At 31.4% G+C, this 22389-nt stretch overlaps 2 pseudogenes; both read right to left on the reverse strand.

The window, feature by feature from the left end:
* Positions 1 to 11323: 11323 nt before the first annotated feature.
* Positions 11324 to 13820, reverse strand: LOC148770102 (wall-associated receptor kinase 2 pseudogene; annotated as a pseudogene).
* A 2542-nt stretch (positions 13821 to 16362) lies between these two features.
* LOC105953583 (wall-associated receptor kinase-like 9) lies at positions 16363 to 20142 on the reverse strand (annotated as a pseudogene).
* Between the last annotated feature and the right edge of the window lie 2247 nt (positions 20143 to 22389).

A 22389-nucleotide genomic window follows, 5' to 3' on the forward strand; every position in this document is an offset into this window, starting at 1 on the left:
TATATATATATATATATATATATATATATATATATATATATATATTGGATTATTATATACATAATTTATAAGTCAAACTTACAAAAACAAATATAGACATTTAAAGCATCCTTATATAATTCATATATTTAAAATATAAATGGATTCTAAATGTACATATACGTGATTATTGATTGGTTACTATCACCTTATTATGTATAAACATTACAATGATTTGATTCCCGTAATATAAAATTTTAAAAAAGTCAGATATATATCTTTACCATAATTGAAGGCAGTTAAAATAAATAAATGATTGACACTTTATTGCACCAAATAAGTTCATTAATTTTATATGGGATATAATATTTCAAATTCCATTCGATTTATGAAATTTCATATTATTATACAAAACAATATATGATTATAATATGAAATGAATAATACATTCAAATTAATAAAATGACTATTTAAATAATTATTACATTACAATTTCAATCACAGTATTATGCAGTAATACATTTATAATATGTTGCAATTTTTTCCCCAGAATGTTTAAAAGAAAAAAAAATTAATAATAGACACCATAATCTATTGTAAAATTAAATGAATTCTAAAAAGAAATAGAATAACAAATGGCTTTAGTAATTAAATAGTTCATAGAACATTAAACGAAAAAAAAATAATTAAAATAATTAATTCATTGAGACATGGAATCCTCTTCTTTTTTTATATTATCTATAGATTGTTCAAATTACATGTGATTATAAAATTTCAAATTAATATAAAAAAGGTGTATATTTCTAAAACAAAATAATGTAATAATAATTTTTTTATAAAATTATGAAATATTTAAATATAATTTATTCAAATTTTATTCGGATATTCGAAAATAATTCAGAATAATTGCCATGTTAGGTGATCCAGTATTTATATATACAATCTTCGACATTTACTTTACGTATACCTTATTTATAATTTGAAATACAATGTATTTATAATATACTATATTTACAATTCGAAATATGGTATATTAGAAATTGTTAAAATTTAGAATTTCAAAATATTGCATATTTATTAAATACTATAATTATTTTTAATTTGAAATACGGTATAATAGAATACTTTGAAATACGGTATAATAGAAATTATATACAAAAAATATTGTATATTTATTAAATAGTTCAAATAAAAAATAAAACAGTTTTTTATAATTATTTTTAATGGAATGGATATTTGAATATTCCAAAATATTGACAATTCAAAAAATAAAAAACAATTGTATTCCTTTTTTTTAATATTTGAATATTAAAAAAAATATTTTTTTCTGAAAATTATCTGAATATTTGTAAAAAAATTGAGTATCATGAATTTTTTCAATAAATATATTTTGAAATACACAAAATGTAAATAAAAAATTTTATTTCGAATTTATAAAATAGTAACTTTGGAAATGATATAAATACACGTGGTAATTGTTTAAATGAGTGTATACATGTTAAACATGAAATAACTTAAATACATACCAAAATAAAATTGACAACTCACCAATTGAAGAATCCACCTCATCAATTGAACTCCAACTAAGCAATTTTGATAAATGACATAATCATTTGCCACATGTCAATCATTGAGGGCATAGATCATCTTTTTATATTATATATAGATAATTTCTTTCAGAAGTCAAAGTTTATTTTCTTAAATTTTTAAAGAAAAATTAATTCATATAAATTCATAATAGATTTTTTTAGTGACATATCATAAACATGTAAGTTAACATTCATGTAAAAAATAGTTTAAATGAGTATTATAAACTTAACGTACTTTTTATTTTCAACTTGGTGAACTTTCATTGTAGATGTCAAGTTAATTCAAGAATATTTAAAAATAATAAAATAAAATTAAAAATAATATTCATATATGAGAAATATGTCTAGAAATAACAAAAAATAGTTGTGAATGACTGAGATTGATTATAAATATTGAGGTTAAATAAATTCTTAAATTTTATTTACCGTCGTTATTTATGCATTTTATTAGTATAAGTGATAACATGATTTAACTATAGTCAATTATGGAAAAAGAAAACCATAAAAATATAGTAAGTAAATAAATGATAATGTATATTATTTATTTTTAGTAATATAATTTTAATATCAATGACCAGTTAGTATCCTAGAAAATATGTTAAAAATTGTACTTTTTTTCGTTATCGTAATTATTTTTATACATTAAATTTCAACAATGCTTTTTCTTTAGAGTTACAATGATTTTTTCAATGGTCATAATATCATGGGCAATATTTTGAAAACCGGATCGGACATCGAACCGGACAAATAAGTGGGTCACGGTTGAACCTGTTCAACCTCGGTTCAACCGGGTTTCTGAATTTTTTGAGTTTTTTAATTATTATTTAATTTAAAAATAATTATAGTTTATACTCATTGTTAAATATCAACCTGAAGACTTTAGTTAAATTCATTGTTCACTGTTTATTAATAATAAACTTGAAAATAAAGGAAATAAAATAAAATTTATACAAAAAATAGCTAATTTTCATTTGGCCCACAAATTCTCAACCAATAAATAAAAACTAATTTTCATTTAAGAAAATAAACAACAATCCACTAATAAGTAATAACACATCAATTTAAGATAAAAAATAAAAAATAAATAAAGTTGTATATAAATTATTGAATACACCATAACCCTACTACACATATCTCGTCGCCTCCTAACCCTCTCCACTCTCCTTTCTTGCCTGTGCATCCTCAACCAAAAAAATATAAACTCATCTTTAATTTTATTTCCTTCTCTCTCGTTTAATTCTTTAAATCTCCACCATGATTTGTTGTCAATCTTTTACGCAAACTCCTTCAAAGAAATTCCAGAGAAGCAAATTTTTTAAGTGGTTGCATGCATATTAAGAAACTCAATAAATATGCATAGATTATACCAAAAATAACATAGTAAATACAAAAATACCCTTTTCATTAATTATTTTTCAGTTAACTAATTAAGAGTGATAAGGGAAAATTTGATAAAAATGCAATTAATGCTTTATTGAAACTCAAAAATAATAAATAATTTGGGACAAAAAAAACTTCCCAAAAAGATAAATAATATGAAACAAAGTGAGTTTAATAATTAGTTTTATTGTTTACTTAAGTAAATGTTATAAATATTATACTGTAACTTAGACATCAATGTTAATAAAAGAATTTATGAAAATAAAGAAAAAAAAATAAGTGATAGACGTGGATGATCAAAAGTTTAAATTTTGAGGTCAAAAAAAGAAAGTAAAAATAAGGGTGTATACGTATAATTAGACTGAAGGAGGTCAATTTAGTTTACTCGACATTTGGTCAAAGGTAAAAATATAATTTAAAAAAAGTAAATGATCAAATAAGTGAAGTTTTAGCTACTATCCAAATTCAAGGGAGATATGCATTTTCTAAATTAGATGCAGTCTAGTTGTAACTACACCAAATATCAGGGGCTAGTATATATAAAAATGCATAAGCTTTATTTAAATCACAACTCCTTGGGTTGAAATTAAGGGTATGATTGGTTTAAGAAAAATAGTAGGTAAAATAGTGAAAAGGTGATGTAAAATAGTTTACTTGTTTGGTTGATAAGTAAAATACTATGTTAAACAATTTCATTGATAATGTGGAAAAAAAATTGCACTAAAATAAGGGAAATGGGTTTCCCTCAAAAAATATGAAGAAAATGTGTCATTGCCTCTCTTTACCTATTCTTCTTCTTCTTTTCTCTCTCTCTCTCTCTCTCTCTCTCTCTCTCTCTCTCTCTCTCATAATTAAAATGCATTAATGAAGAAATGAAAAGATATATCTCTCATCCATATAAAATATCCATCTTATTTTTACATTTTGCTTTATTCATTACATGATACTGTTTTTGGATTAGAATTTATTTTAAAATAAAAATCTTATTCCTTTTTGGGTTAGAATTTATTTTGAAATAAAAATGGTCCAAGCAAAGTCTTAGTTTTTAATAACAATTTTTTTCTTTTTCATTTTACTTGGTATTCTTCTCTATTATTTTCCCTTAAGAACCAAAGAAAACTAAAAAAATGATTTTCCTGAAAATTATTTCCATCACTATTTTTCTTAGGAATTAAACACAATTGGAATTTCAAAAGTCCTTGATTTTCTTTTCCTTTTCATTTTTATTTTACATATTTTGATATCAATGAACCAATTAGAGTCTAAGGGGTTTATTTTCTATTTGCAGCCAAACAACATATAACATAAATACATCACAAGTAAATATTTTCTCAAGTGAGCTGCAAGACTACTCCTCTGGGCTTTTTCATCCACGTTGGCAAAGACGCCTGGATTAGGGCATGATTGATCTCAGCCAACACATTCCTCATCATTATTTCAATATTTCTCTACTTTTCCTGATAATACTTGAAGAAAGGAAATTATTATATATATAATGTTTAAGATTCTATTAGACTTTTTTTTTTGCTTTGTCATTTGAAATGATAATTTAGCTATTAATAAAACCAAATGTTCTGCAATTCAACAAATGAAAAGTCTGTTTAATAAGAAAGTAAATGGTGTGCATAAACATTTTTTAGTTGACTATGATTCGTTGAGTTGGATATGGAATCATTCATGTTGTAGAAAATAAGAGTTGAACTTATTTGCAAACTTGCCATTTTGTATATTTTAGTTTCTTAGTTAAACAAACATCATAATTAGTTGTTAATGAAATAAGTAATGCCACTTGAAAATAAAAACTCCTTCCGTTTTATATTTTGGTATATTGAGTGCGCATCATCACAGAGTTGTACACAAACTACGGTTAATGAAACAACTCCTTCCCTAGTCAAAAAAAATAAATAAAAGGAAAATACAACAGCCCCTGTTTTCAGTTATTGTTACAATTATAATGGTCAGCCATGAACAAGAACAAGTGAACAAAATCTAATACTCAAAAAGTGGGGGGAAAAAGAACTAGTGGACACAAACTCTTCTTTAATATCCGATTTTCATAATTTAATTCAACTTTCACATAATCAATAATACTACATTAACACATGAGCTTCAACCAATGGTGAATCCATTATCTCAAAATCATCACCTACAATGCTAACGAAAAGTCTTCTATACACTGTTTTCTTCCACTTCGTATTAATCGAATGTACACTAGCAGTTTCCAATCAAACCAGCACAAAGAGATCTCCAACAACTATCGCAAAAGGTGGCAACATAGCTAAGCCTGGCTGCCAAAGCAAATGCGAAAATTTAACTATTCCATATCCATTTGGCATTGGAATAGGGTCGGCATGTTCTATACGGCCTTCATTCGATATCAAATGTGATACTTCTTTCAACCCTCCAAAGCCCTTTATTGCTTCGACACAAAATCTTGAAGTTATTGATATAACAGATTCACAAATGAGGATCAGGAACTCGGTAGCTGCCACCTGTTTCAACAAACAAGGCAAATTGACCAGGGAAGACTCCGTCAAGATCTTGTTACCTCCAAATTATAGCTTTTCTGTTGCAAATAAGTTAACGGTGATGGGATGTGATGATCAAGCCTTTACAACAGGTGACATGATGTATTTCTTCGGTGGGTGCCAAGTCACATGTTCTCCAAAAGAGCAACTTCGTGACGGTTATTGTACTGGTATCGGTTGTTGCCAAACTTCATTACCCAAAGACCAACAAACATTTGACTTTGCCGTAGGCAGCGTTGAGAATCACACCAAAGTGTGGTACTTTGACCCTTGTGGTTATGCCTTTCTTGCAGAGGAGGATACATACACATTCCGTATCTCTGACCTCAAGGATGAGAACTTTATAGACAAAATCAATGAGAACGTCCCAATACTCTTGGATTGGGTGATTGGGTGATTGGGAACAGAAATTGCACTGGAGATCAAGCCGATTATTTACCATGTCAGGAGAACATAAATTGCAGTGAAGCTCAACAATACAATGATTATGCATGTCACAAGAACAGTATTTGCATTGATTCAGACTCCAATTTCGGTGGATATCGATGCAGCTGCTTTGTGGGATATGAGGGCAATCCATATCTAGACCCGGGTTGTACAGGTTAGTTCTTTTTGGCTTCCACGCCTCACAGTAAAAGATATTAGTCCAGTTATATATTAGTCGATTTTGATGTTATGAGTAGCTGAGTATTATGATGTTTATTTGTAACTTTCAGACACAAATGAATGTGAATATAGTCCATGTGATCCAAAAGGCATATGCACTAATATTCCAGGTGGTTATAAATGTTCGTGTCCTAATGGCTATATAGGTGATGGCACAAAAGATGGTCGTGGCTGCTTTAAAAAAAACAAACCGATCTCAGCGGTGAAGTTATCGTTAGGTACTTTTGAATGATAAAATAAGATGTCTATCTATTTTCCTTTCAATTCTGTTGCATGAGAATAAAAATCACATATCGAACCATTGTTACTTTAGAACAACGGAGTAGAAATAAAATCTCGGAGATGGACTACGGGAATCATCAAAACTAACTTCATACTAAACAAGGTTTCTTCTTTGAAAATTGGTTGTATTTGAAAATTTTCATAAATGGACTGCCTAATATCTAAGCACTCTTAGAATTCTGTAACATGACCACCACTTGCATTAAGTTTATGTGCATAGATCATAGACGAATACTGCTAGCAACAAGGATGAACAAGGGAAATTAAATGATGTCGAATGCATTCAATGCACTTCCAACTCTCTGTTCGGGAGAGTGATTTTTTCGAAAAACTTCCAAACATCGGACTTGTTTCTTTTATTGTCGATGTTGTAACTTGATTCTCGAGTAGAAGGCCATCCCGAAGCGGCCGAACCTGAACATCGAGCACTCCGTCGTGCCGGAGTCGGATGGGTTCTCCTCAACTTCTTCCTCATTTTCACTCAAAAGATTTTTAAAATTGCGAAAATATTCCCCTTCTTAGTTCTCATGTTGAGGAATCTCGTCTTCCTCTTCCATAATCGGAACATATGGAACATATATGATGGTGGCATTATAGTCAAAACATATGATGAAATAAAATTATTCTAAAATTGAAATCAATAAGACTATAAAATCAGAAGAAAATAACTAAAATAAATTGTTATATATTAATTCATGCATGGGAAATGCTCACATTAAAATTTCTCTTATTATGTTGTGATAGTTGATAATTTTCATTATCTTGAATTTCTCTGCATAAATATTATTTGAAACAATTAAGTCTTTTTTCGTACATAAATATTGTTTGAAACATTTATGTCTTTTTTCGTGTTACTCGAAAAAAGTGTATATATATATATATATATATATATATATATATATATATATATATATATATATATATATATATATATATATATATATATATATATATATATATATATATAAATAATAGTTCCCTGGTTCATTTAGAGCGAGGATCGTTGATTGCATGGAGCAACTGGTTGTCCAAATTGAACTCTGATGTGCTGAATTCAGAATTTATGGAAACTGGCTACAAATCAGCTTGATGCTCATCTTTTGAATCCATGTTTCCATCAATGATCATTTCTTCTTGTTTGTTGGACTGTCTATTATACTTTCTCAACCTCTGCCAAGTCTGTTGTCACTTTTTTCGTAATCGGCCTTTCTTCGCCTTTTAACTCGAGATACCTTTTAACAATCTTACCCACTGCACTCAGGGGCGGTACATGCAGGGGGGGGGGGGGGGGGGGCTGTTGACCCCCAAGAAAAAAAAACAATTTTTTTTAGGTATTTGGTATTGTATTTTTTGAATATTACTTTTGCCCCCCCCAAAGTTTTTGTAAATATGTGTCTTGATCCATTATTTTTTTTGTTTCTTCTCCATAATCTTATATAAATTATAGATAAATATATCATATTTAATATAAAATATAAAATAAGATGCTTAAAACTTGTATTATTAAATAAAATTTATGAATATTACTTATTTTTGAATTTTTTTTATCAATGTCTTGAGATCGTGCAATGAATCCCCGAAATATTAAGTGCAATACATTATTAGAATAATTTAAATTAATTTAGAATTTTGTGTGATGATTAAAATATGATATAATTATAATATATATGATATTTGAATTAAAAATTAGTATTATAAACTTATTTTTGCAATGTTTTGTGAACCTAAATTTTTTTCCGGGCGCTGCCCCAAACCCCAAATTTTAGTTAGCCCCCCTACATTTTGATCCTGGTTCCGCCCCTGACTCCACTAATTTGCTCCAAACTCCCTTCCCTTAAAATCCCCTGCTCGATAATATGGAACAAGCAATTTTCGTTAACTAATGACACAAAGTAATTAGCTAGATTTGTCTCTTATTCACTCTTTTCAGTTGACAGAGGTGTTCTCCCTGTCAGAAGCTCGGCAAAGACTACACTAAAGCTATAAACGTCGCTCTTCTCTGTCAATTGGCATGTAAGAAAATTATCAGGATTAAGATAACCCAAAGTACCCTGTACAAGAGTAGTCACTCTTGTTTGATCAATAGGAACCAACCTTGAAGCTCCGAAATCAGCTATTTTGGCAGTGTAATACTCATCCAACAATATATTAGGAGACTTAACATCTATATGAATAACCAGTATTCCTGCTGAAGAGTGGAAGATAGACAAGTGCACCGGCTGCCTCTGTTGCAATCCTTAGCCGATTTTCCCAAGAAAACCAAGGCATTCGCTGACCATTGTGAACTTACTAACATCAGAGAAGCTAAAGTATGGAGGCAACGACATTATAACCTCTTTTTCGATGGTCGAGTTACCTCGTCGGTTGTAGCAACTGGCAGCCACCCAGTTCTTGATCCTCATCTGAGAATGTGTGATGCCAATAACTTTAAGACTAATATATCTTGTTTTCTCTAAAAAACGAGGATAATTTTCTATAATAATATAGGGCTTGGGAGGGTTGAAAGAAATACTGCAGTTGATATCAAATGAAGGTTGTATAGAACATTGTTGCATATGCCGAGTGGATACGGAACTATATCAAATGAAGGTTGTATAAAACATTGTTGCCTATGCCGAATGGATATGGAACATTTAAATCCCCACACTTGCTTTGGCATCCAGGCTTAGCTATGTTGTGACCTTTTGCAATACTTTCATGAAAAACCGCAAATGTCCATTCGACCAATACGAAAAGAAAAAGAGAACACGAGATTTTTGGTTGGCATTAATTTTTGGTGATGATTTTGAGCTAATATGCATTCACAATAATGATCTTCATACTCGGCAGTCGGCATCATGCATTTATGTCCTTTTGTGCTCGAGATATTGTTAGCTTGCCCTTTGTCCTAATCATATCCCCATAGTTGGGCATGTAGAACTTCATAATTTATCAATTAGACACTATCAAAGTCCAACTAATGACGATTAATCTATATTAATCCAAGAAAAATGATTTGAAGAGTTGTTATTAAACGACGATCACACGCGTCCTAGAAGATTGTTAACCACCTTGTCTTTTTCTTTTATCAATACTATAGTTGTCAGCTTGCAATATAACCATTCATACAAAGAATTTTTCAAATAATCTTATGTGGCTTTATAGAGAAAAGCCCCGTTAAAATGGCCTAAACTCGTTTTTTCTTAACAAACAACCTCTATAATACCATATCCCACATTGGTTATATGTGGGCATCTCTCAATTTCTATGCAAGTCTTGTATTATTATTGGATATAAAATAATGCTAATGAACTTCTGGAGTGAGCTTGAAAATTATACTTATATTGACGGGCTTGAAAAATTTCAATATTAAATATATAGCATGTTTTTCGTAGATCCAAACAAACTCAATCGATTTATTCTTATAGATCGAAGTGAAACATAGTAATTTTTTTTTTTAAATTTATCATGATAATCCAAAAAAAAAAAAAAAAAATCGAACTTGAAATTAATCATTTGAAATTATTTGTAAGTATTGGTTCATCTTATTGGATTTACTGTTGTAATAAATTTAGAATTTTTAACTTCTAAACTTCTAAGTACAACGTAAGATTTATTTTGGTTTTATTTCAATACCTTTCAAGTGGGCATTATTTTCTCCAAGAATAGTTATAATCTCTGTTTGATTGAGGAAATATAATAAATTATAAATTGGCTAACAGCTTCAGCATGATTTCATATGCATAAGAAGAGAATCATAGTCAACTAAAGAATGTCTGCACGTAGCATTCACTCAAGTATTTTATTATGACAAAACCAATCAGCTTAGTATATGATATTTGATAAGTTGAACTAAAGACAAATTGGCTTAATTAATGACTTAATTACCAATTACATGGCAAAGAAAAGTCATTGGCTGCATATTAGTACTACGGTTTTTGATAAGGGCATATTAGTGAATTTAGCTTTTTATTGGTAAATTGAAATCAGTGCACATTAGTATGTAACTGTCCTTGTAGTAGGAGTGTAGGGCTGCTCGACACCTCGACCGATATGACAAGTAACTTTTGACGTTACCGTGAATCAATTCACTTTACAAAAAGCGCTAAAAAAAGCTGTTATTAATGTTAATTAATCGAATGGGGATGAAATAAACGTACATTTTTGCAACTTAGTGAGGTGAAGCGGGGTGTCCTTGTCATTTGATACTTGTAACTCGGCTTTGTACAAGTGAAATTTTGTTCCACTATGTTCAGGGCAGAGCGTGGAGAGATGGTGGTTCATGGCGGTGGTGCGGTTTTGCGCGGTTGTGCGGGTTCTAAGGTACGTTTTTCATGTTCTAAATGAACTTGTAAGATATTATGCGGACATGGACATTGGACAAATACTTCAATAAATGAAATCTATCATTACCAACAATGCCTAGAATTGAACATTCCTTTAGCTTTAATCTAGTTGAGTTGATGTATTGGAAATTCTGGAAAAATGACTATAACCTGTTTGATATTTGGTTGCAAAGTGTATATGTTGTCGATTAGATTTAGAAAAGTTTAGGATATGATGCGTTTCAACTCTTAGGAGTAGTTATTTACAACAATTATGAACGCACGACAAAGTGGCTGGAACAACTGGTTATTGTGAAGCTTCGAAATCACTCTATAAATTTCATCATATATTATTTATTATAACCAAAAGAAAGATGCTTACAATCACCAGAGTTTATATTACCAAGAAAGTTCAATATAAGTGTTTAAAAAAAAGCTGCTTAAGAAAAAAGCTACATCAACTCATCTAACATGCAAAATATTGATAAAAGGGGATCAAATGGAGTGGGACCATGGAACCTCAAGAACATCGTCAACTTCCTTCAATTTAGCGAAGGCTATTGACTGCATGGAGTAATCGATTTTCCAAACCGCGCTATCCAAAGTACTCCTTGGTGCTGGAATCGGGATTTGCTGGAACTGGATACAAATCATTTGTTAATCCCATGTCTCCATCAGTTATTCCTTCTTGTTTGTGAGAATGTATATTATACTTCCTCAACTTTTCCAATTCCATCAGCACTTCTTTCATAGTAGGTCTTTCTTTTCCTTTCAACTTTACACATCTTTCAACAATCTCAGCCATTGCACTAATTTGATCCAAACTCCCTTCCCTCAATATTCTTGGCTCAATAATTTGGAGCAATCGATTTTCCTTCACCGACGCTACAAAGTAAATAGCTAGGTTCATCTCTTCTTCACTCTTTTCAATGGATAGAGGCTTTCTCCCTGTGAGTAGCTCAGCCAAGACCACACCAAAGCAATAAACATCGCTTTTCTCTGTTAATTGGCTTGTACAAAAATACTCGGGATCAAGATAGCCCAATGTACCCTGTACAAGAGTGGTCACCCTTGTTTGATCAATATGCAGCAATCTTGAAGCTCCAAAATCTGCTATTTTAGCAGTGTAATATTCATCCAACAATATATTGGCAGACTTAACATCTCTGTGGATAATCGGCATTCCTGCTGAAGAATGAAGATATGCCAATGCACCGGCCGCCTCTGTTGCAATCCTCAACCGATTATCCCAAGAAAACCAGGGCATTCCGCCACTGTTGTGGATATGGTGAAATAGGGTATTGTTTGAGATGTATTCATACACTAACAATGGTATTTCAGTCTCTAAACAACATCCTATTAGTTTAACTACATTTCTGTGGTTAATCCGAGTTAGAATAACGAACTCATTGATGAATAGCTCTATTTGATCCTCATCCATTTTTATTGATTTCTTGATTGCAACAACACGTTTGTCGCTTAGAATCCCTTTGTAAACTGTTCCATAACCCCCTCGACCAATGATTCGATCTTCGGAATATTTTTTGGTGGCCTTTTCAAGATCTCCAGCAGAAAATATTTTAGATGATTGCATACCACCCTCATCAGAAGAAAGCCGTTGTTTCAGTAACAAACCACCATTTTGATGGAATAATTGCTCTCTTACTCTGACGAGTTTCCTCTTCTGGATTGTAAAGTATATCCATGTAATGAGAATTATTGCAGCCAAGAAGGTAACACTGATACCTGAAAATTCAGATTTTGAGAAGTCCTACATATCAAACCACCTTGTGCTTCCTAGAATCTACAATCTTTTATTTTGTTTATAATTAAATTGCCATGGAAAACAGTTAAAAGTAGTTTTATCATTTACATGTACCTAATGAGAACTTGACCACTGAGATTGAATTATTTTGTTTAAAGCAGCCACGGCCGTCCTTTGTGCCATCACCGATGAAGCCATCAGGACAAGAACATTTGTGACCACCTGGAGTATTAGAGCATATGCCTTCTTTTGGATCACATGGACTATTCTCACATTCATTTATGTCTGAAATCCATAAATGAATATCTTAACAGACATCTTATAATCAAACCTTTAGAACCGATTAATTAGTTTCTAACTTTGACTAACCTTTGCAGCCTGGGTCAATATATGGATTTCCCTCATATCCCTCAAAACAACTGCACCGGTACCCACCAAGACTCGTGTCTGAATCTACGCAATTACTATTCTCGCGGCATGCGAAATCATTGGATTTCTGAGCTTCACTGCAAGTTTTGTTCCCAATCATCCAATCCAGAACTAGTGGGACATTTTCAACTGTTCTTTTTTCAAAAGTCGTGTCGTTGAGATCAGAAGAATGAAATGTGTACATGCCCTCCTCTGCCAGAAAGACATAACCACAGGGATTAAATGACCAGACAAGAGTGTGATTGCCAATGCTTCTTACAGAAGCATTAAATGTTTGTTGGCCCTTTGGTATTGAGGTCTGGCAACAACCCTTGCCAGTGCAATATCCATCACGAAAATCCTTTTCCGGATAACAAAAGGAAGAGCACCCACTGAAGAAATTAAGCTCTTCTCTTCCTGTTATTACGGCGTCATCTTCGCATCCCACAATTGTGAACTTATTTGCATCGGAAAGGCTAAAATATGGTGGTAATGAGATGTTGATTGAGTTTTGCCTAGTCAAGTTGCCTAGCTGGTCATAACATGCTGCAGCCACCAAATTCTTGATCCTCATTTGGGAATCTGTTATATCAATTACTTCAAGATTCATCATTCCACTAAAGGGCTTCGGAGGATTGAAAGAAGTATTGCAATTGATATCAAATGAAGGTTGTATAGAGCATCTTGAGCCTATTCCGATGCCGAATGGATACGGAACGGTTAAATTCCCACACTTGCTTTTGCAGTCTGACTTAGTTATATTGGCACCTTTTGTGATAGTTGTTGGATGTCTCTTTGTGTTTGATTCGTTAGAAATCGCCAAAACCGATTCGACCAATACAAAATGGAAGACAAGAGAACAGAGAAGGATATTTGTTAGCATTGTTTGGTGATGAGTTTGAGGTAATGGATTCACCATTGTTTTTTTTATTTTTCTTGGGCATTAGATGTTTTGTTCACTTGTTTTTGTCCACAATTATGAAAAATCATTATAATTGTAGTAGTGACCGAAAACAGGAACTGTAGGAAGGAGTTGTTTCGTTAACCAAAGTTAAGCTAGGTACATGGTTATATTCAAGTGGCATTACTTATTCCAAGAACAACTAATTATGATATTTGTTTAATTCAAAAACTAAAATAAATGTCAAATTTGCTAATAACTTAAAAGTCTGACTTGCTTCATCGTGATCTTATATCCAATTGAAAGAATCAAAGTCAATAAATGTATGTTTATGCAGAGCATTTACTTCTTAAATAGAGTGGTTAAAATTTAAAAGTCATTTTATGACAAGTTGCAATCTCGCTTAATTATCGAGAGGATGGCTCAAAAAAAGAAGGAAACATTAGCTTCTCTTTGATAGCCACTCCAATCTGATTTGGCCTGCCCACCTTCTTCGTTTAAATTAAAGATCTATTACAAATAAGTCTATTTTGGGCTACTTATTCATAAAGATGTAAACAAAAAATTCTTAAATAAAAAAATTTAAACAATGTCCAGAGGTGAGTAAAAGACTAAACTACCCCTCACGTTTTATATGCTCAAATTTCATCATTTAATTCAATTTAACCTCAATTTGACCCAAAAAATTTACTAATTATTCAATTTTGACCCCTAACCCAATTTTGACTACAATTTCGCCCGTCCCCGCCCTTCAACGCCGGTCTCTGGCGTTGCATTTTTGTTTTGTATGTTTTTTCCGCCGGTTTCTGGCGTTGACAATTTTTTTTCTTCAACATTATTTGGCATGTTTAAACAGTAATACTGTTGTGGCTGACAGTCATATTAACAATATTTTTTTGTTTAGCACAATAAATATTGCTATATGACTCTCTAGCACATTAATATTAACACAAAAGAAAAATCACTATTATTGTTTAATAGAGTAATATTAATATGTTGATCGTTCAACAAATGCAAACATAATAAAATGCCAAAAGAATTAATAAAATGCCAAAAGAATTAAAATGCGCATTAATATATTGATGTGGTTGACAATAATATTACTGTCAACCACAGTAATATTACTGCAACGACAGTAATATTACCGTCAAACACAATAGTATTATTGTGTTCACAGTAATATTATTACGTTAATAGATCAACAAATCAAACAAAATAAAAAGGCCAATTTGTTTTTTTTTTAAATATTGATGTGGTTGACAGTAATATTGTTGTATTTACAGTAATTTTACCGTCAATGATAGTAATATTATTACGTTGACTGTTCAACAAATCAAACAAAATAAGAAAGTCAAAAAAATAATGATATTGATGTGGTTGACAGTAATATTATTGTGTTTACGGTAATTGTACTGTCAACGACAGTACAATTACTGTATGTATGTCAGCGACAATACAATTACGGTCAACGTTCAACATTCGGGGGAAAAATGGATTAAAGTTTTAGGAGAAAAAAAAATTCAAAAAAAGTCAACGCCGGAGACCGCGGTAAAAGACAAAAACATATATATATATACAAAGTCAACGCTGGAAATCGACGACGAAAATAACAGAAAAATAAAGTTTTAAAAAAGAAAAAGTTAAAATTGAAGTTTTGTGGTCAAAATTGATTAAATTGAAGTTAAATTGGGGTTATAATTAGGAATTGAGTTTAAATGGTTGTGAGTAATTTTGTCATATATATATTTATTTTGCCTATATTTATAATACATATTAAAGGAATAGGCTTATTGGCGAAAAAGATATCATATAACCCCTAACACTAGAATAATAAAGATGGTTGGTGAGAGACGTATGCATAAAACCTTATACATTAACTCCTAGCACATTTCCTGTCTTTAAATCAATCCCCAATTTCCAGTCCAAGCCCATGATGAAACCATTGTTAACGTTATGAACATCCCCAATTTTCAATTTCTAAATCAACCACCGTCGTCGGCGTCGGTCATAACTCTGTAGACGGGTTACGTGTTTAAACTTCGATATTTTCAAATTGAATGTTATTTTTTCAATTACAAAGAAGTACAATTACTTGGACATGATAATGCAGAATAGTTCATCTATCAAATCTCCCAACAACACAGGGGATCAAATCTTCCAGTCACTTTACTTCAGATGACTTGTAAGTAGTCATTGGTTAAATTAATTAAAAAAAATTCTGCATAGATGAAATTAATATGTGAATTGGTGTAAGCTTTATTGTGTCATTTTTCTAGACTTAATTGGGATTATTCACAAAGGTTAATGTGTTGCTGCATAACACTCATTGGTAATCTAATAGAGTGGCTGAAAAAGCTGGTAATTATGATTCTCCGAAATTACTCTCAGTAACTGACATCACATATTATCATAAACAAAAGCAATAAACTAATAATCACCAGAGTTCATACAAGCCAAAAAGTTTAAATATAACAAGTAGATGTGTAAGAAAAAGCAAGTTAGCTTCAGAAAAAGCTCCCTCAACTATTCTAACAGACAAATTATGAATAATACGAGAAAATAAAAGGAATCATTGAACTTAAAGAATCTTGTACGTGCCCAAACTGTATTGCCCACAGTACTCTCATATGGTAACATTAGGATTTACTGGATATAAATCAGTTTGATGCTTACCTTTCGAATCCATGTTTCCATCACGGATTATTTCTTCTTGTTTTCGGGAATGCATATTAAATTTTCTCAATTTTTCCAATTCCATTGTCACTTCTTTCATAGTTGGCCTTTGTTTGCCGTTCAAATCAAGACATTTCTTAACAATCTCAGCCACTGCATTGATTTGATCCAAACTTCCTTCCCTCAATATTCTTGGCTCGATAATTTGGAACAACCGATTTTCCTCCATGGACAATTCAAAGTATCTAGCTAGGTTGATCTCTTCTTCGCTCTTTTCAATAGACATAGGTTTTCTACCTGTCAGTAGCTCAGCCAAGACCACCCCAAAACTATAAACATCGATTTTTTCTGTCAATTGACTTGTGTGGAAATACTCGGGATCAAGATAACCCAAGGTTCCCTGTACAAGAGTGGTCACTCGTGTTTGATTGATATGCACAAGTCTTGAAGCTCCAAAATCTGCAATTTTGGCGGTGTAATGCTGATCCAACAATATATTGGTAGACTTAACATCTCTATGGATAATCGCATTCCTACAGAAGAATGCAGATATGCAAGTGCATCGGCCGCCTCAGCAGCAATCCTCAACCGATCATCCCAAGAAAACCATGGCATTCCTCCACTGTTGTGTATATGGTAAAATAAGGTATTGTTAGAGATGTATTCATACACTAACAAAGGTACTTCAGTTTCCAAACAACATCCAATCAGTTTGACCACATTTCTGTGGTTAACCTGAGTTAAAATAACCACCTCATTTATGAATATCTCTATTTCACTCTCATCCATTGTTCTGGATTTCTTTATTGCAACAGGACGACGATCACTCAGAATACCTTTGTAAACTGTTCCAGAACCCCCTCGGCCAAGGATTCGGTCTTCTGAATAGTTGTTGGTGGCCTTTTCAAGCTCCTCACTAATAAATATTTTAGTTGATTCCATACTACCCTTGTTAGAAGAAAGTTGCTGCTTCAATATCAAACCACCATTTTGCTTGAAGAATCTCTCTTTTTGTTTGATGAGTTTCCTCTTCTTGATGGTAAAGTATATCAATGTAAGGCCAATTATCAAAGTCAAGCAGCCAAAACTGAAACCTGAAAAGTTATATTTTTGACTTCATACATAGGAATCAAAAGTTAAGCATATAGAAGCAATTTGAAATTTTGCACGGTAAATTTCATGTTTCTTATTTTTTCAAAGTTAAATTATTTACTAATATTTACAAAGTCACTAGTATTGTTTACTAATATTTTTTCCTAATTCTTGTCTATGTCAAATACAAGTTTAAAAAGATGGTGGTTACGGTTCTTTTAATAAACACAACGAGGCAAAGCATCTGGTGGAATTCGGCCTTGAGCGCAATCAATCACAAATTCCATCCTATGCAACCGCCTCCAACAAACCGACGAAGGATGGTGAGTTTAATTGCTTTAAGTATACCGATCTAAAAATAAGAGAAGAAGAAATGGCTAAGCTAGTTGCTACAAGACATCTCTTCTTTAGTTTTGCGGAATCTTTTATTGTGAAAAAAGGTCTTAAATCCACTTTGCTTGAAAAGTTGCACGAACCACACTAACTAGAACACTTAAGAGATTAGCTATAAGTGGTAAAGGATGATTTAGCTATGCTTTTCTAGATTTTTTCCAGTAATGTATGCATTTTCTTCGATATTTGGAGGGATCATTGGCAAGAAGATTCATACATGGGTGTTACGTCACATTGGATTGATAATTCGTGGACTCTTCACAAAAGAGTAATTGCATATAGAATTTTTACCGAAACTAGTCATACCACACAAAAAAGTTGCCATTTACTTCATGTCATTTTAGGAGAGTATAATTTAATTGATAAAGTGTTTTCAGTTTCATTTGATATAAAATTATTGAGAAAGGAACTAGATCGACATTTAATGGGGGCGGCTCCACCTCTATCCCTTAACCTGATGGACGAGAACCTGTCATTCGGTGCATGGTTCGATTCTTAGCTTCGTCCCAGGCCCATGGTATCTTCCACAATGCTAGAAACATGGGCAATTTAAATACATTTAAATTTATTAATTTTTATAAATTAACAAATTCTATAACGGGCAATTTTTATTGTTTTATATTTGAATAGTTTCTCTGTGAAGCACAACTGCACAAGTGTTCATACACTATAAATCTGTTATGCATTAAGCAACTAATAACCCATATATTTTACGGTATATGTATGAATTCAACTATTTGAATATCTAATGTTCTTACAGGTAAGATTCTTCATTTTGTCCTGTCCTGTCCTGCAAAATTTATCGTAATTTTGCTATTACGTTTATGAAATATATATACGTGTAGTTGTTTAAACTTCTTGTGCAGGGGCGATGATGAAGCCTATGAATTGATCATCTTGAGATTTATTATTTTATTTTTCATGGATATACAGAAACATATGTGTTTAATTATGTAATTATTTAAGATATAATGTTGTGACAAGGAGATAGCAGAAACAAGGCCAACTTGACCGATATCCGAAACCGTAGTTTCAACTGCCGTACGTTTCTCTCTCCTAGTCCATTCTGTCGAGGATTTACCCGCTTCGTCGTTCGATGATGTTTACGAAGGCGTACCAATGTTTGAGGAACAGTTGACTCGTTCTTGTTCTGTATAACAATGTTACGAGGCCAAGAATTTCTGTCTTTGACTACAACGGTACAACCTGGAAAGACATTGTGGAGTATATCTTCTCGTGTTTATGGAACGAATTGGCGGAGCTTAATCCCCATATTAGGATCCGAATGTTATTTTTCCCAACGAGACTACTAAATTACGTTAGATTGTGAATCGATTCTTGATGTCCGGTGTTTGAGTGGTTGGTTTTAGATATTGGTGATTGGATTATTGAGATTATTTTGATGTTAGGACATAGAAGATAGATAGGAAAAAAGATTGTGAACAAGGTATTTTGATCAATGTAAGTATAATGTGAGATCAATATAGTGTTGTTATTGTGATGTTTCATCTGTAATTGATCGAGTTCTGTGATTATTGCTAGGGATAGCAACGAGTCGGTTATGGGTCAGATTTACCTACATTCGATACCCGACCCGCGAAAAATATATAAAATTTAAATCCGTCCCGACCTGTTTTAGCTTAGACAGGGACCCGTCCCAACCCATATCCGAATTAAACGGTTCTGACCCGCCTGACCCATTAGGCTCGTTAATATATATATATATATATATATATATATATATATATATATATATATATATATATATATATATATATATATATATATATATATATATATATATTGCTTGTATATTTTAATAAAAATCTCAAAATTAGAATACAATATTTTAAAAAATTGTAAAAGTGGTATAAAGTGAATAATAAAATGATATAATTAATTATATTTAACTTCTACAATAAAAAAAAAGTTCAAAAGGCCAGACGACTAGCGGTGGTCGACAAGTTTGATAAATATTACTTACGAGAAATAAGATTCAAAAAAGTGAAACGGTGAAAAATTAGCAAATCAAAATAGACTCAATGAAAATCGAAAATTTGGTGAATGAATCATAAATTAATTTGTATATGTATAATAACTATTAAATATAATATATTTATACGGGTCGGTTCCAATAATATCCGTAACCCGACCCAAAACCATTTAACTTACCTAAATCCATCCCTATCTGGTTGGTCCCGGATCTAAGACAATATTTGAGTCGGTGATTAGATTTGGGTTGTATGAAGTTAAATTATTTTAATATTGTTATTTGTTAGTGAATCTTCATAATTTATGAGTTTGACATATGGTGACGTTCAGTGCCAACGTAATTAAAGTATGAGATCGTTAATTAAATATGACTTATTTATGAGTGAAAATTGGAACAAAACATTTGAATTTCACCAATTCTGATCTGAATAATTTTGATTTTGAAACAATACTTCCACTTCAAATTCCGAAAGTTCTGATTTCTAATTATTTTGATCTTCTTTGTAATGAATTGGTGTTCATATTAGATTTTGATTTCCAATTAAATTTTAATTTTTCGAAAATATTTTCAAAAAATCTGATATTTTTTTTCTATAAGTACTCATACAAATATCAATTTTTTTTTTTTACTTTTTGGTAATGAAGGAACCCGCAGCCAACAATATTGGTGCATAGTAAATTATATATTTTTTCGTAAATCAAATTATCCTATATTATTATGTTTATATTATAGGTGGTTGAAAAAATGAAAATTCTTCTGAATTTTCCTATTTTGGAACAATTCTTTTCATTCCAACTACTAAAATTATGATTGTAGTTTTTTTAAATTTTTTGGTGACATAATTGAGATTTGATTTTCACTTAAAAATGACTCTTTTTTTCCCATTCAAAAGGGCGAGTTCTTATGTTATCCTTTTGATTTCGACCCCTAGTTTTATTGTGTTATGTAAATTTTAATAAATAATACAATATATTTATTAAACAGTGGCAATAGTTTCATAAATTAATAATTCACTAGTTACTCAATATCTCGCTAAATTATTAACAATTTCGTCATTCCAAATTATATATAGGGCAATTATCCATAAGTCTATAAACATATAGGTGTACACAAAAAAAAGTCTTTTACTGAAAAGAACAAATAAAATTTAAAAAACTAGATATTAAATCATTGTTTCAGGTAATGTATATATAAAATAAACTATCAATTTGTTTCAGGTAATGCATATATAAGAAATCAACTATCAATTTTTTTCTTCACAAAAATCGATCTATCATCTTTGTTCTCCTGATATCCATCATATAAAATAAGTTGAGTTAATTGCATAGAACCCCCTATGTTATTTCTCGGAAGCAGAAAACCCCCCGGAAAAAATAATTAGCATATAACCCCCTCTGTTGTGTTTTAGTCAGCCCACCGCCCCTTTGTGTGCACTGGCTCGTTGACTTACGTGAAATGACAGAATTGCCCTTAATAAAAAATCAAGCAAAAAAGACCCCAATACCCAAAATACGTATCCTAACCATTTCCCCCAAATTGTATCTCAGATTTTGCTTATCCAAATTATAGCCACACAATCTCTCTCTCAAAAACAAAACTATCTCACATCTCCCAACTGAAATTCGTAGCCCTAAAAAAAAATCGAAGCCCTAATTTTGAAATTGCATCTCTGAATCCCGAAGCCCGCAGAACCAGAAGAAAGGAATGTAAGCGCTAGAAGAATTCTCGTCCATATATTAAAGAGGTTGGATTTTGATTTCCGAGTTTTTGCTGTTTTTAAGGCATGTTGAATCTCTGTTCATATGTTTGAAGATTTGTGGTAGTGGTCCATACATTGTCTGCTTTTTTTGGGATGTGTGGGTTGTGGTCCAATTTTTATTTATTTATTGATTTTTTTGTGTAAAACATGTGCTTGTCTGGAACTTCAGGGAACATGTGGGGCTTCTACACCATTTCTTTAATCAAGTTGATTCATTGTAGAATTTATGTTTTTTAGTGTTTGTATTCAACTGTTTAAAGCAGTGAACATGTGGTTAATTTTTTTTTGTCTTTAACTGTGAACTCAGTAATGTATTTAAGTCTTATATAGTAATGTATTTAACATGTGGTTAATTTTTTTTGACTTTAATTTAATAATGGAGATGAACATGTGGCCCAATTTAATAATTGAGTTTGTCTTTAAGTCACTGAACACTTCTTTGTATGCAGATGGAGAACCTTGTGACAGTGTCTCTTTGGCTAGATGGCAATTTTACACATAGCCCCAACTTGTCTTATGTTGGAGGAAGAAAGCAAGTGACCACAAGGATTAGCTTAGACTACATGAATATGGATTCACTATATGCGCTATATAGGTTTTGTGGAGGTAAAAAGTTGAATGTCACTTTCTATTTTCTGTACTCTGGTCAGTCACTTGAATATGGCTTAAGGCAGATT

Source organism: Erythranthe guttata, chromosome 6, assembly GCF_056151865.1.
Source record: "Erythranthe guttata isolate IM_541 chromosome 6, IM_541, whole genome shotgun sequence".
Lineage (NCBI taxonomy): Eukaryota > Viridiplantae > Streptophyta > Magnoliopsida > Lamiales > Phrymaceae > Erythranthe > Erythranthe guttata.